Genomic DNA, 16,257 nt, shown 5'->3' with positions numbered 1-16,257 from the left:
CCCCACAGAAATTGTTTGTAGAAAATAAGGTTTAGGTTAGGTTAGAACTGCAACCCTCCACAGAAAAGAACTGTTTTTAGAAAAGTAGGTTTAGGTTAGGTTAAAATTGAATTCCCCACAGAAAAGAACTGTTTTTAGAAAAGTAGGTTTAGGTTAGGTTAGAATTGCAACCCCCAACTGAAATAAAATGCTTCCACGGCGCGAGCGAATTTCACATTGCCCGGGAAGTAGGGAAGTAATCATACTGCCCGGTCCAAGTGATAAATTGAAGCTATCTCAAACCTTGATTTATTAAATGGACCACGGGCCGCCGGGCATTATTAATATGGACCGGACAAAATAATAAATTTATCACTACCTGACGCATTATTCACTTTTATGTACCTAATGATTTTGAATGACAAATATAATAAGGTTCATTCAGTTACATGTGCAGTTAGTTACCTAGTATTTTCCTCGTGTTAGTTTGATAAATTATTTTGTTTAACCCTCGTGACTTGAAACCCTCGCAACGCTACAGATTCCACTTTTCGATCCATTTAATACGCTCAGGCTTTAATTTTGGTTTCGCTTGCTCGGCAACTTTGCCGCCCTGTAAAACCAAATAGGTATGTAGCATAATTTTGTAAAATAAAATACCTTCCTATCCTAAGTAAGAAATTCCTCGAATTTAAACTGTTGTGAGACATACTAACACTAACATTAAATAATTGCACGGTTTAGATTCACTCGCGCGACATGTTTCGGAGAGCCTACGTCTCGTTTCTCAAGCACTCGCACTATTAGTGCTTGAGAAAGGAGACCCAGGCTTTCTCAAGCACTAATAGTGCGAGTGCTTGAAAAAGGAGACCTAGGCTCTCCGAAACGCTTTTACATTTTAAAAATAGGTTGATAAAGATGCATGTCCTACCTAATCTTTAGGAATTTCGTACATTAGACATTTTGATTTTAGAAATTATGCTACGGACCCCTATTTTACAAGTTAGAAATTACATGTTACTCAAAAACACACACTTGGATGAGAACAGGCTGTTGGACTCAAAATCTCATATAGGTATTTTGAATTTACTATTACATTACCTTTAAGTTAGTATTACTTATTATATGTAAGTACATATTAGTTAATATATTTTTTAAATTATTGTCATACATAATTGTCTTATAAATCATCAAAATAAGCAATATTTATTTTGCTTTTTTTTTTTTTTTATAGGTACTGAAAGTGTAAAGTGGGTTTATTATGTTTTTACATAAGTAGGTACATTATAGAGCCTCATTTTACATAGAGTCCACCTAAGCTAACTTATATACCTACACATCATATATTATTTACATAGAATGACTTTGTCATTGCAAATACCATACAGAGTTAGCGTGATTCAACTCTAGTATTTATTCAAAAAGTGCATAAATGTTAATTTGCCTTTTCATAAGTTATTAAGTTGGTATATAACTTGTCGTTGTTCGCGGGTCCGCGCGCAACGCGTTAAGGGGCCCATTGACTATCAGTCCGCCGGACGATATCGGCCTGTCAGTTGTTCGGAACTGTCAAATTTTTGTTCTAACTGACAGACCGAAATCGTCCGGCGGACTGATAATCAGTGGGGCCCCTTTACGATCGTAATAATTTTTATCGCGTGTTCTTTCGACTATTATTCAAAAGTGTTGATGTATAAATTACAATTATTAGATGATTACCGATTTGCCGTGACTTAACAGCCTCTTTGCAATAAATTGCTTTTATTAGGAATCAATCATATCCCGTAGAAGGCACGTAATAAATATCACGGTTGACCTTTGAAAATGCGTTGTAAATTAATTTTTTATCGCCTTAAGTTAATGGTTTTAATGCGTCGTCGCACCTTCTTGACGAGTGAGCGTAAATTTTATGTAACTACATATGTGCATATGCATGTAGGAGTAGGAACTTAGGTACGTAAACCACGCATTGGCCAACCACGTATACCTATACCTAGTCAATGCTGTGCATACAGGCCTGAACATTGTACAAAAGCTAAGGGAACACTTTCAGTTTATAGTTGACGCAATTGACGGGTGTTGTAGCTTGTAGTCATCCGCAAAGTTTAATAGAGAATCTATTCGTGGTTTACAGAAGCCTAAAACGAAGGGATCTTTTAAATGAGGGCCGAAGGCAGTTTAACTACAATTTTCAGCAGACAGAACAGAACTAAAATTTTGAGCGCATCTGATGTACCTGCTCTACCTACTCGTACTTATGCATATAGGTACCTAAAAATAAACCAATAATGACTGGCATTTTATCTATTATAGACGATAAACGATATAACAGTTAAATTACCTATAGGCAACATACCATACATATTTTAATTTAATACATCTTTTACAATAATGACTATTAAAGTTTAAATGCATGGCCTCCAACATATTTGACTCGTTAATTTTATTGCAAATAGGCAGGAATCTAATTATACATTTACATAAAGCAGATTCCATTCAATTAAAATAAATTTCTTGGAATTTTCAATTTGTATGATGTGATGGCGGTGCACGCCAATCATGAAACATTAGAAGTTTAATCGTAAATTCAGATGGGTTTGGTATTACCTACCTAATAACTAACAATTTCTCCAAAGCTGCTATAATTGGATGCTGAAAAATTCAATACTTTTCATATTAACATTATATTACGTAACGTAATACGCAAAATAGGCGCAATAGTATGACGTCGAGTTGCGGAAACCAAGCCCTCGAACACCTAGATACCTTCGTATGGGCATTTTTTTTTTGGGGTTCCGGACCCAAAGGGTAAGAACGGGACCCTGTTACTAAGACTCCGCTGTCCGTCTGTCTGTCACCAGGCTGTATCTCATGAACCGTGAGTGCTAGACAGTTTAAATTTTCACAGATGATGTATTTCTGTTGCCGCTATAACAACAAATACTAAAAACAGAATAAAATAAATATTTAAGTGGGGCTCCCATACAACAAACGTGATTTTTTTGCGTAATGCTACGGAACCCTTGAGTCCGACTCGCACTTGGCCGGTTTTTATTTTTTAAGAATGACGTTACAATTCTTTAGGTGAGTCTTGAGTGTTAGACCTATGTTCGTGTTTTTTTTTCTGTTGAGCGAAAGTCACGAAATCAGGGTTCGAATCGATGAAGTTACTAGAGAAAGGCCTCAAGAGTGCTATTCATAAGTTTTAGGGTTCCGTACCTCAATAGGAAAAAACGGAACCCTTATAGGATCACTCTTGCGTCTGTCTGTCTGTCCGTCTATCACAGCCCATTTTCTCCAAAACCACTGGACTAATTACGTTGAAATTTGGTACACATATGTAAGTTTGTAACCCAAAGACGGACATGTAACGTAAACAAATGAATTTTCAACATGGGGGCCAGTTTTGGGGGGTAACTGGGAAAATTAATAAATAACTATATCGTGTTAAACATCAAATTAAAGAGCTCATTTTTAAAATCTCAAATATATTTATTTTGTAAATTTAAAATAAATAGTTTAGAAATTATTTAAGATAATAGCTAAAAAATTACCATTCCCCTTTATCTCCAAAACTACTGGGTCAAAAATTTTGAAAAAAATACACAAAATAGTTCTTTACCTATATCTATAGGTTCTTAATAGGTATTTCTAATTAGAAATGTGCAGTCAAGCGTGAGTCGGACTTAATTACTTAGTTTTTGTACGGGTTTTTAAAAACTCACGTTTCACATAAAAAATACATTGTTAAAAATTGTGTAATGTACGAATTGTTGGAACGCGAGTCCGACTCGCACTTGGCCAGTTTTTTGACAACCGTATTATGATCTTTAAAAGCGCTACCTATGATTCGAGCGGTGGTTAGGTCTAAACAAAACTATACTTCCCACTTTACGAGTATAGTAACCACCCCTATAAGGGGACTGGTCCCATTATACCTAGTACTCATAGTAGGTACATACCTAAATAATAAATGAATTGCTAACCTATAAAGATTACTTGCATAAGTACCTACCAGAAATGGGATGGTATAGAGAAATCCTGTAAAATGAATATTTATCAGTTTATAAACACTAGCAACATTGTGCCATAAACAAGAGCCATAGATGATAAAATTTTATTCCTATTCATTCATTTTTGTTAGTTATAAATTTAATGGTGCCATACATCCCATGACTGGAGCAAAAACACATAGTTTTAATATGTTAATAATATTGAAAACAATTGCAGTAGATATCTATAATTAAATACATGAAAAACATAAATGACGAAGAGGACATTCAACTTTAACGCGTACCTAAAGCGGTAGAAATTTTGCAGTGTCGGTGAAAAATTAAAAATACCCCAAATTGTCTCTAAAATGTTCCATGATTGGTGCCGCTACTACCTATACCTACTTTAAGTACTTACCTACATTTGCAGTTCCCACATAAAAGCAAAGCAGAAGCGAAACTGTAACCAACGTTTTACTGCCGGCTTGTTTCTTTTTAATGAGTGTTTTAGAGCTAATGAGGAATGGAAAGGTGACAAGGACTTGACTTTTTGACATGGTATGTTCGTCTGGTTTTTATCATCCATCTTATTATGCTAGTTATTTTTAGACTGACAATATCAAGGGTGCTTACTTAAGAGGTAGAAAAAAAATGTTAAAGAGCCCGAATATCTATAGATTACCTACCTACAGTTATTAGTCATTACGGTAAACTGGGGTAATTATACCTAAGTAGGTACTTTGATCCCCGGGTAGTTACCTTTAACCTCGTAAAGCCCACCATACAATTGTTTTCTAAGTTATAATAGGTTCCTACCTACTTCATTAGTTGGTTACTAATGGACCATTTTTATTTATTTTATAGCATACATACTTTATTTTTAACACGTGTAAAAATATTAATATACTTTAATAATTAAAGTTTAATTTGTTGCAGATCTTGCCAAGATGGTGTGAATAAAAGATAACTCCTGCCTTCGTCAAGACGTAGTCCTAAAGGTGAGTAAATAGTTTTAAATGAAAAAAAATACAAATCCCCATCTAATCTAGCAGATTTTCTATAAGTTAAATAGTTTAAATAATTACATTTACAAAATAAATTTTAATTTACCATTTGATTAATCGAACCGGTCGGTCCGACCACCCAAAACCCGCCATGCTTGATTTTTAAACTTTCATTCCCCTTCTTGAATTGGAAGAACGCTCGCTCTTTGCGATTTGCCAACAGATCTCCCAAACAGTCCACTCTCCTTTAGTGTAAAAGAGATAGCTATAAAACCCCCTCTCATGTTACATACGGTAGCAACCGCGAGAGCGACGGAGATGGCAGATAAACTAACATGGCGTCAACATACGGCGTGGCTAATACGACAGGAACTAAAAAAGCTCCGACACACATTTGAAATTCATGGAAGTGTGCGAGTGTTGTGTAGGGATAAGAGGATATCAGTTGCCTGGTATTGTCAACATTTGGATAGTATTTTTAAATATATATTTTATACTAATTTGACAGTCAATTTAGAAAGCGTTTCATATATATTCAAAGGAAAATGCTTTGTCGCAAATATAATTTTTTTTGACATATTCTGGAACCTATTTAAAAATTGACAATATTATAAAAAATTACTTACCCACCTCTTCTTTCAATAGGTATTAATTAGTACTTTAGTCTGTACATCGCCAACCATACATAACTTGAAAAGTTATCACGGTTAAAATTTAAAATCATTAAAGACATTTAGGACACCCTCTTTAGTACAGTCGCCAACCATGCATAAATTGAACAGTTATCACGGTTAAAATTTAAAATCATTAAAGACATTAGGACACCCTCTTTAATTTTAATGTTGGCTGTACCTTACCTAGTAGTGACAGTAAAAATACATTTTTTTTTTAAATTTGAATGGGTACTTACACTCACTCACTGTTCATGATAATAATACGCTCGCTGACGGACTAATAAAAAAAACACATACATTTTTTTCTTCCTTTATCTTGTAGCAGCAATGTTATCTATCCTAAAAGTGGCTTTAAAAGCATTAAAATAAAACAAAAATTACATTTGCGTCATTGTTTTTATTTTTGGAAAATATATATAATTATAATTATATAAAGTTCAGCTTGTCAAAACAACAAATATAAAACAATAATTAATATAAAGTGAATAAAGATGTTGAGGTGAAGGTTGACGGCCAATGACATTCTAATTCCAGGGTGTGATAGTTTTGAGAAATTATCAAAGATGGCGCTGAAGACAATATTCACAGTATCAGATTTGACAAACTAGAGTATGTCTCCTTCCTTTCGGATGTATGAATATTTTGTATCATTCTCTTCCTTGGTACCAAAATATGAGTAAAAATTAACAATGAAGAATTATAATAAGAAATTAGATCAGACTTTTTTATAATTAAATGTATACTGCTTAGATTTATTTTTTAATATGTAATGATATCTGCTCATTTATATATATTGAACTGCCTACATGTACATAGAGTACCAGCTGCTACCTAAATTATTTTGTCTCAACAATTGTAACACAATAACAATATTAAATTTATATCTATTTTACTAATTTCCAATTTGTGTCATCTGAAAAAAGCTCACAGCAAGCAAACTCCTAACAAGTAACAAGCAAAAGCTTTCCAAGCTTTCATCTCCACGATATAGTCCATACGTGCCTCCAAAGATGGCGCTGATATCAAAACTATGCAAGTTCATCAAAGTTTTCATACTGTCAACAAAATGCAACGGTTTTACTGATTCATTATTTTCATTAACATTCATATAAATAAAATACCCAATTATAATTACATAAATTCCCGTCAGTTGTCTTTTTATTAGAATGATATACCATTCTGCAAAAATTTAAAAATATCGTGAAATCAACTGTTCTGGTCATACACATTTTGTTGTACCTATATGCTTAATAACTCGTTCGCGTCTTCCCTGTGGACATCGATCGCAAAGTTAAGAGAATCATAAACTAATTTTTGGACTGAACCCTACCCTACCTAAGCGGGTTACATTTTTTCAGTACTTGAGACTATAATAAGAAAAACATTACATTATATACCTATACATATATGTACCCGGGTCGATATCTATTGATGTTTTGTCCACAGAAGTGACCTTTTTCTGAAATGTGTTTGACCCATGTTGTATGTAGGTAAATAGGTACGTGTCATGTTAACCATTATGTACATAATTTAGTACTAAAATAGGTAAATTAGTTTACACTGGGTCTTCACCTGACGCGGTCGCCGAATCAAAGGATAAGGTTGCCAAGCAACAACATTTTTTCATGTGGCGAACCCAGAGGTTGATTCAAATTTAACAATTGGTTATGGTTTTGATACGACCTTGACAATCCTCTTGGTGATTGGCACGCATCTCACGCACGACTCTTTAAAATCGTATCAAAACCATTACAAGTTGTTAAATCAGAATAGAATAGAATAGAATAGAATTAAGATTAGATAAGATTTGAAAAAATAAGTGCATTCCCGTTGCCAGGGAGGTTTTGGGATTATGCTAAGCAACTTACTAATGGGACCAACCCCGAAATCGCGAAAAAAATTTTGGCTGTTTCATACATTTTGGCTGGTCCATTTTCTATGGGAGGGTAATTTTGTTTTCGCGATTTCGTGGTTGGTCCCATAGTAAAAGATGCTCAGTATAATCCTAAAACCTCCCTGGCAACGGGAATGTACTTTTTTTTTTAGCCACCCTGTAGAAACAATAAAACCCAGTCAAACATTTTAAAGTTTAAAACTTAATATAGGTAATATGTTGGGAAAATAATTTAAAACGTTTTTTTTTATTCGCGACATGACGATTATAGCTGTTACATAGGTAATTAATAAAACCCGCCATATGGCAAGATGACTAAAAGTTCTGGTTTTTCTAGACCTAGTTTACAGTTTTATTACCAAATTATAAAATCATAAGGTCTAGGCCAAGGGAACTAAATAATCCTACCCATTTCAAGGATTCTATTCCTAAACCTACCCAATATTTTAAACAATATAAATAACTCATTAAAATTCATGAAAACAGTCCTTTCTTTAGCCAAAGCGTAACGGCACAACGTTTTGTTTGTATAGTTTCTCGGAACAGCCGAATGCTCTGACTGACCCAATTTTCTATAAACATTCAAATGAGTTTTTTGCCAAGAGAAAGCTACTGACTTACACATTGCACTATCAGTACTGTGCGAGGTCCAAGCCGAGAAAGTAGTGTTGTGGAGTGTTTAAAATAATAAAAATGTTGAAATTATTTAATACAAAAATGTATTTAGTAATGAAAAGAAAATGGAGCGTAGGAAAAGGGTCGCGTTGCTTGCTCCTGTTAGTTTGGGGGAAAACATGGAGATGGCGCTGCTGGCTGTCGGTGAGTTTAAAACCTTCATTTTGCATGTTTAATTTAATAAACATTTAATTAAACCAAAGTGCTTCAGAAGTTCAAATCAAAATTGTATATATTTAATATAAAAAATCCGCCTTTTTATTTTTTTACAATTTTTTATGAGCCTTATTGAGCTGACTGTGTGGCAGTTAATTTGTACAATAATTTCCTATAAAGGTAATATTTGTTATCATTATTCATTTATTAGACTTGAGCAAAAAATACAAGGGTCTTGCGCAATGCAGACGAATCTAACATGTTAATCAAAATCGGTTCAGCCGTTTTTAGTTAGGAGGGAACACAGGGACAAACTATTCAGGCCAAATACATAACACTCATTTTTTGGCTTTGTCGCGGTTGAGTAGGTAATAAACAGGCAGCCTATGCATGTTTCTAAAAAGAACTTGTATTACGTGACTAAGGAAAACATAATAATTAAAACATTTTCAGTAGGTGAGACAACTTTGTTATAATTGTTATCTTAATTAACGTTGTAATTTTAGTTTATAGAAATTTTCTGGTAAAGGACATTACGTTTTTATGTTTACGCATGTTAAAATGTCAAGACACGAGAAATTGGTAATAAATTATTTTTATTATACATAATTATAATTAGATCAGATAGAGTCGAAATTTAGTTTTTTGGATCCCTGTGATAGGCTTGTGTTTAGACACCTTAGAATGCTGATTATCTATTTAGTCGATAACATTATTGCAATTTCAGTTTTTGTCATAATCTAAATGTTACCTACCCTATGGTTGACTGGTATTTAGATAAAACCATGAGGCATTAAGTCCACCATTTGTACCTTTTTTGATGTGCAATAAAGTTTAAAATAAATAAACTAACATTTGTACTTGTAAATATACAGGGTGGCTAAATAATAAGTGCATTCCCGTTGCCAGGGAGGTTTTAGGATTATACTGAGCAACTTTTACTATGGGACCAACCACCCAGTTACTCAGTATAATCCCAAAACCTCCCTGGCAACAGCAGCTCCCTGGCAATTAAACTATTAGCACGTAGATAAATACCAATAAAATATTCTTAAGTATAAGTATCTACTTACCTACTGATTACCATATCTACTCGTGATAAAAAACTCTTAACTTAACTAGTACAGTCAGATATAATTTGGTGGATATTATCCCCTTTATTCATTAAACTTTACAAAACTCCATTAGTTAAATTTATGTTTTATCCCTTTCTCACAAATACGTAAGTGAAAATGACAGATTAAGACAAACGATTATATTAATATGATAGCAAATTGAGGCTTGTAGCGCGTTTATGAATAACGCCGTAGGTATTTATTTATTTCTATATTATCTTTATTGCATATAAAATAAAAAATACAAATGGCAGGCTTAATGTTTAATGCATGCTCTACTAGTCAATCATTATTGAAACAAAAAGAGACCTACTAATAGTTAGGTTTTATTATTGCACTAACGTTTTTTTTTTTCACTAATAATCATTTATTATATAGATAAATAAATAAAAATTTAAAGGCATTTTTCCACGTTTTATTATTTGAGGTCGTATCTGACATCCGATACGGATCGGACAGTGTGAAAACGCTCTTAAGGGGCCCACTGACTATCAGTCCGCAGGACGATATCAGCCTGACAGTTGTTCGGAACTGACAGAACAAAAATTATTTGACAGTTTCGAATGACTGACAGGCCGATATCTTTCGGCGGACTGAATAGTCAGTGGGCCCCTTTAGAATAATAAACTATAATTATTAACCTATATAGAACATGGACGTTTTCAACAGACTGTATTTACTATGGTACTTAATACATATAATTTTCTAAGTACTTACATAATTATACTTTATGGTATCAAATGAACCTTGAATCAGTACACAACTCAAGTAAGACATAGACATAGAGACTTTTCAACTCTACTTGTTCCTGCTACCTACTGACTATAATAGGTAAACTTACCTATTATACCATATGACCACGACATGTAGGTAGGTATAGATATAATCTGTGCAAAATATCTTATTTATCTAACTTTCATATTTTAACTGTCGCTTATTTACTTACCTGATAAAAATATAGTTAGCTACCTACGACTCGTTGCGACGCAGTGTGTGGTCCACGGACGTTTTTACAAAATAAAATAAAGTAAATAACTACAACAAAACTAAAGCTTAATGCAGCATCTTAATTTATCCCGAATGTCTGCCTTGCCATGCCAACTTTTGTAAACAATTTAAGACGTTAAAATAACATTATCAGATAATTATTAAGGTATTTAGCTTGGCTGATTTTAAAATGGACGCTAAAGATGAAACCTTATTCTTAAAGGTTCATTGGACGTTACAATTTTGTATCGAAATCGTACCTACTCGCTTTTTCTAGAGCGCAGCCACATCTATGTGAATGCGAAGCACTGATATTTTATTGATTTACATTTTGTTCATTTTTTATTTCTAAATACAGCCCCTGAGAAAACAGTATGTCACCTTTATTTACTAATTAGACCGAACTGGATTATATCTCTATCAGATATGCAAATTAATGCCTCAGGTATACCGGACTGCAAAGTAATAATACGTTAATATGTTCTAAAGCTTAAAAAAAGCAACAAATACCGTCGATGTGATACGAATGAATCGAACTTATTTAGGTATTTCATTAAGATCGGACATGTAAGCAATAAAGACTGGTAGGTACATTAAAAATATGATACTCGTCGTTATTTTAGATTGCGTCACACTAGCAAGACTTCAGCTCCTTATAATTATGTGACATATAGAGTCTGTGCGCAAAGAGAAGTCGTGAAATGTATGGGATCCAATACATTCTACGACTCTTCTCTTTCCGCACAGACTCTACCTATGGTGTCTCTTCGCCTATATTCCAAAATCATTTGTTTTAAACTCACTAGATGGCGCGGTAGGTATATAGACGTTGTTATAATCGTAATTCGGAGCCTAAAGCGCTTTTCAAGAGGTTCTAAGCTTACCGGAAAGAATAACATAACGTAGAGCGCGACGTTCTATCTAGATTGTCAGTTTGGCAAACCAATGTGTCACTAGAAAAAGGCGCGAAATTCAAAATTTATATGGGAGATCAACCATTACGCCAAAAATTTTCTTTGCCGCCTCTTTCTACTGGCGAAATTATTTCCAGACTATATATACTTATCTCCGATGTTACGAAGCAAGCCGTGTCGGGCAACGCGGGTGTTCCACAAGTAACATATGTATGTAGCTCTGTATGTAGGTAGGTATGTGTGCTTGTACGCCGCCAGACGGAAATTAACGGCCTCGTTAGTACTAATAAGCGAGTTAAATCGCTCCCCGACTCCCAGTTTATTTATTAACTAAGGACTGATTTTTCAATTGTCAGAGAAAATTTAAAATTGTTAGTCTCTAAATGTCCTTTCTTTGTGCCTACCTGAACTGTGTACTTACGTACCTACCTATCCTACGAGTAGGTGGGTACTTACGTAAGTACACAGTACATATACTTAAACAAAAATAAAGGGGAATGTAGGTATTTGTCGCTCCAAGAAATCACTAGGTAGAGGTATAAGTTTTAAATTTTGTAGTCTATATTAATCAACGATGCTATTCAAACTGGTAATTAATATTGGTTTATGTAAAACCACAGGTTGTTTGCATAGCTTCTAGGTACATAGTGATATTAATAACGTATTTTAAATTCTTAGACCCTCTTCATACGATTGCGGAACTGCGGTTCAGCATTATTCTAAAACGGCAACCAATTTAATAAGAATATCCACGCCAGATTTTTATGGCGTTTCTTTATAAGAGGGGTGTAAGTGAAAACATGGTCGGAAGCGGGGAAATCCATGCAATAACTATAACTCATACAATTTCGAGAACCCCCGCTAGATGGCAAGCCACGGACACAACTAATCCATTTATTCTCGGGGCGAGCTTTAGTAGCTAACTCTTAAGCACTGCTCTTATATTGTCTTATATTATTTATAAATATTGACACACGGTTGCAGTTAAGGTATTGTATTAATACCTACGCGAAAGTTTTCTTTTTGTCCACAGTTACAGTGTATCTACGTGTTTTCATAGTTATATTTCCGGACAAGAAAAGATCTTTTCAATTTATCATTTATAATGTCATATTATCTGAAAAAAGTCCACTTGGACAAACGGTGTTCCCAGGTTTCGAATCTAACGGTATCCAGCGATATTGATCAGACCATCATGTCCCACTACTGAATAGCCTAACATTGACATTTTACGCTTGTAAAATTTTATCAAAGCCGCAGGGGAAGCGTGAATAAGAAACTTTTGCGAGCCGGCGTCATCCGAAGAATGCCTGCTATTAGCGTATGCTACCCACCTGTATATTCCATTGCTCTTCTTGCACATACCGGTCCATCGCTCAGACCATCCTGTGTGACCTGGAGATCCGTAATAGGTTGGAATCTGAGAAAGCATTTAGCCATACTGGTCCGCTTGAACGTCCGACTATCAAATACCTGGCAAGTGATTGAAATAACACTCCTGAAGGGGATCTTCAAAGTTTCGAGCCGGAATTTTGCGGATGAATGTTTTAATTGCAACCTCGCGAGAATATTTTGTAATTGCGTGCCGTGACTGAGCGGAATTATTGTGATTGTTGGAGTTGGCACCGTGCAGTAATTTTCTTAGGCACGGCCGTTTTGCTTTCCATCGACCTGGTTCTGACTTTAATTATTTTTCTTATGTAGCTGACATGGATGTTGATAAGATTTTAATTTTTTCTTGCCATTTAAATAAAGAGGTATGCTTTAAATTGGTTATTTAAAAGCTGAAGTGTTAGAGTTGATATCTAATTATCGATCTGATGTTATAAGTGCGTACTTAGTTGCCCAAATGCCGGGGGCATTTCCAATGATTTTTATCTTAAACTCGAGCTTAAAAGTTTTATTAACGACTTTTAGGAAATTACTTTTCACAATATTGAGAGAGATAATAGAGTAAGCTTTATCTACAGAATTAGATACGTATATAATGTATTTTATCCAACGAGTTTGCAGTAAGTAATCTCGTCTGAAAGACTTTCGCACGAAAGAGTTCTGTGCGATAGTATCTGGTAACAAAGAAAGTTTTTATTGTACAAGTTCTCATTCCCGGGCGGATACGGACGGTGTCTGCGTTTTCCAATTTAGAAAAAGATAAAAACTACCCGTACTGTTCAATAGTATTTACTTATTGTTACTTGCTCTACCTTATATAAAAGAGGAAAAAGGTTATATTCGGATGACTAGATTTTATTTACATATTGCGTGCCTGGGCAAAATTTCCTATTCCATACGGCAACCCTCTATGCGCAGACTAATTTACCTTCCCGCCAGTTTTTCCTGTAATAAACTGGCATTCTGCAGACTTAGTACTTAGGTATACACTCATGGACAAATGTAGAGGAACGGAAAAAAAAGTTTTATTACTAATTTTGAAATTACTTTAGGTGCTCTAATCCAGTAATTAAACCTTTTTTTTTGTTCCCCTAAATTTGTCCATGAGTAGGTATATGTATATATATCGTGTAGTTAATCTTCAGTTTATAGAAAACTATGAAAAAACACATATAAGAATGAGATTGTATCACGAATGGGGTTTAATAATATATAAATAAGTAAATAATATTGATTTTGCACGATACGCTGCGTGGTACTGAAATAAAATCAAAGATTGGACCGACAACTTTCTTATTAAATAAATGTTTAATAAAATAAATAAAGTTTTATTTTCAGGCATCACGTAGGTACTGTCGTACACTCATTGATCTCATATAATTACGTATACCTATCATTTACGACAACTAAAAAAATATAAATAAGTTTCAAAACATTTAGTTACAAGGCACTAATAGGTGGATTATAAAATTATAGGTACCACAACTCTGCAAGATATATAAATACGTAGGTACTCCTACCTCTTATAATCTAAGGCGGCCTCAATACGGCAGCAACTTTATGTTTGAATTTAAATGACTACATTTTATAATAATGTCTTTGAGCCCAGCCGCTCCCTTGCCCCAGGGTTTTCTTTTACTCTTTTTATAATGTAATTTTCTTAAATCACCTTGGCCCTCTGCGCTCCCCATTGTCGTAGAATTATACCTTCATTTGAGGCGAAAAACAAAGAATCATTGTATTTTTAAAGTTATTTTTATAAGTTAAGGCAGGTTTGCGCATGATAAGATAAAATTAATAACCTAGGGCACTTGGGACTGGCGCTCGTTATGTTCTTGGTTAATCGCTTAATCCAGATAACGAAGACACAGCGGGGATGTTGAAATATAATCATTTATCTATACTAATTAGGTATGTTTAGGTAAATTATAGGTACCTATTGTACTAACTAGATTACCTAAACCGATTGATAAGACAAAAAAAGTATTATGTATATTTTTTGTCTTATCAAATGTTAATTTTAGCTACAGGCCCTAAATATTAACGTACCCATTAGTAAACTGCATTGAACACCTGTGGTCGAGTTTTTGTTCGGTACGAATTAATACTTAATATAAATTTTAATATGTCTTTATAATTAACTTGTACCGCAATTTGTATAGAAAAGGAAGCGCTGTCTGTGTTCACATTAACATTTCTATTTAATTAAAATAGTGACAATTTGACACTAATATGGGACCCCTGATTCGACACGCGACGATCTTTCTGGATTGAAAGTATCTTCTAATTTACTTACACAGAAGATAATTTGGTTATATTTTTGTAACATGTTAATAATATGTAAGCGTATTGAAATAAATTGTGCCTTTTATAAGTAGGTACCTATGTAAATACCTATTTCGATTTAAAAAAGTCTAGAGAAACATGAGCCTGAAAATAAATATGGCCATTTTAGAAATTGAATGATGTTTCTTGCGATAAAATATATTTTAACACTTTAATTACGGGAGACCTAGGTAATACGTAGATAACTTTAATATACCTACCAGCTTTAAATTTCAAACCAACAAAACTTTTCAATGAAAAATAAATTAAGCTTTTATTAAATAAGTAAATGTTTTATCTTAGTACGCACTACGCACCTGTCTTTGTTTTGCCATCGGTATTACAATGTACATTTGGCTTACGCAGCCTTTAATTAGGCACATTTACTTATCAACTTATCTAATTAGAGTCTTACTTTATTAGGAATCTCTATAAATTATTTTACTAAATAACATATTAACCGCTACTTCATGAAAGAATAAGAGGGTTTTCACATTCTCCGATCCGATATCGGATGTCAGATGATACTTGGAGAAAAGCAGCTGCTAGAGCGCCCTGTGACATCACAGATTTCTTAGCTTTTTCAGACGTGACGAACAATCGCGTAACCAACGAACCTACCTACGAAATTTCGGTTGAGCTATCAAGGTGACAACGTCACGAATTAAGCACGCCACGCCAGGTGCAAGTAATTAATAATAACATAAACTAGTCCTAAGAATAATTCCAGAGTTCATCAATCAAGCAAAGCCACGGGCTAAAGTAAATCAATCGCCGGAGCCCATCCAAGAGTCGATGACCCGAACATCTGTTCTCATATTTATGTCGCACACTTATCGCCCGCTCTTGAATTTAAATATCGTATGCGACATGTTATCTGCTAGTTGGTAATGAGATTCAATTCGAGCCATTTGTGTGCGTTACATGTTGAGTGGTGATTGGAAAATATTGTTGTAATATAGTGCATTTAAATTGAGACCCTTGATTGAGTCGCTTCGAAGATCAAGCATGTTTAGTTTATTTGGAACCACGAGAAAAGCATTCTTTTATAATTATGTTTTCTATGTAGTGTATATTTTTCATAGTTCTTATGTAGATAGGTATACTTTACAAGTATATAAAAAACATCTACTTATTTGAGAGTAAGTAG

General features: G+C 34.1%; 1 protein-coding gene across 2 annotated transcripts in view; it reads left to right on the top strand.

Moving 5' to 3' along the window:
* Positions 1-16,257, top strand: part of LOC134750398 (homeobox protein abdominal-B) — a 130,760-nt gene that overhangs the window by 76,259 nt on the left and 38,244 nt on the right. For both annotated transcript variants that reach the window (XM_063685579.1, XM_063685571.1), the window contains one exon: positions 4,908-4,969. The gene's annotated coding sequence lies outside the window, so the exon portion shown is untranslated. The remainder of the gene's footprint in view (positions 1-4,907; positions 4,970-16,257) is intronic.

The sequence above is a fragment of the Cydia strobilella genome, chromosome 2 (assembly GCF_947568885.1).
Source record: "Cydia strobilella chromosome 2, ilCydStro3.1, whole genome shotgun sequence".
Lineage (NCBI taxonomy): Eukaryota > Metazoa > Arthropoda > Insecta > Lepidoptera > Tortricidae > Cydia > Cydia strobilella.
Note: the sequence above shows the minus strand (reverse complement) of the source record. Positions and strands in the feature narration are given on the sequence as shown.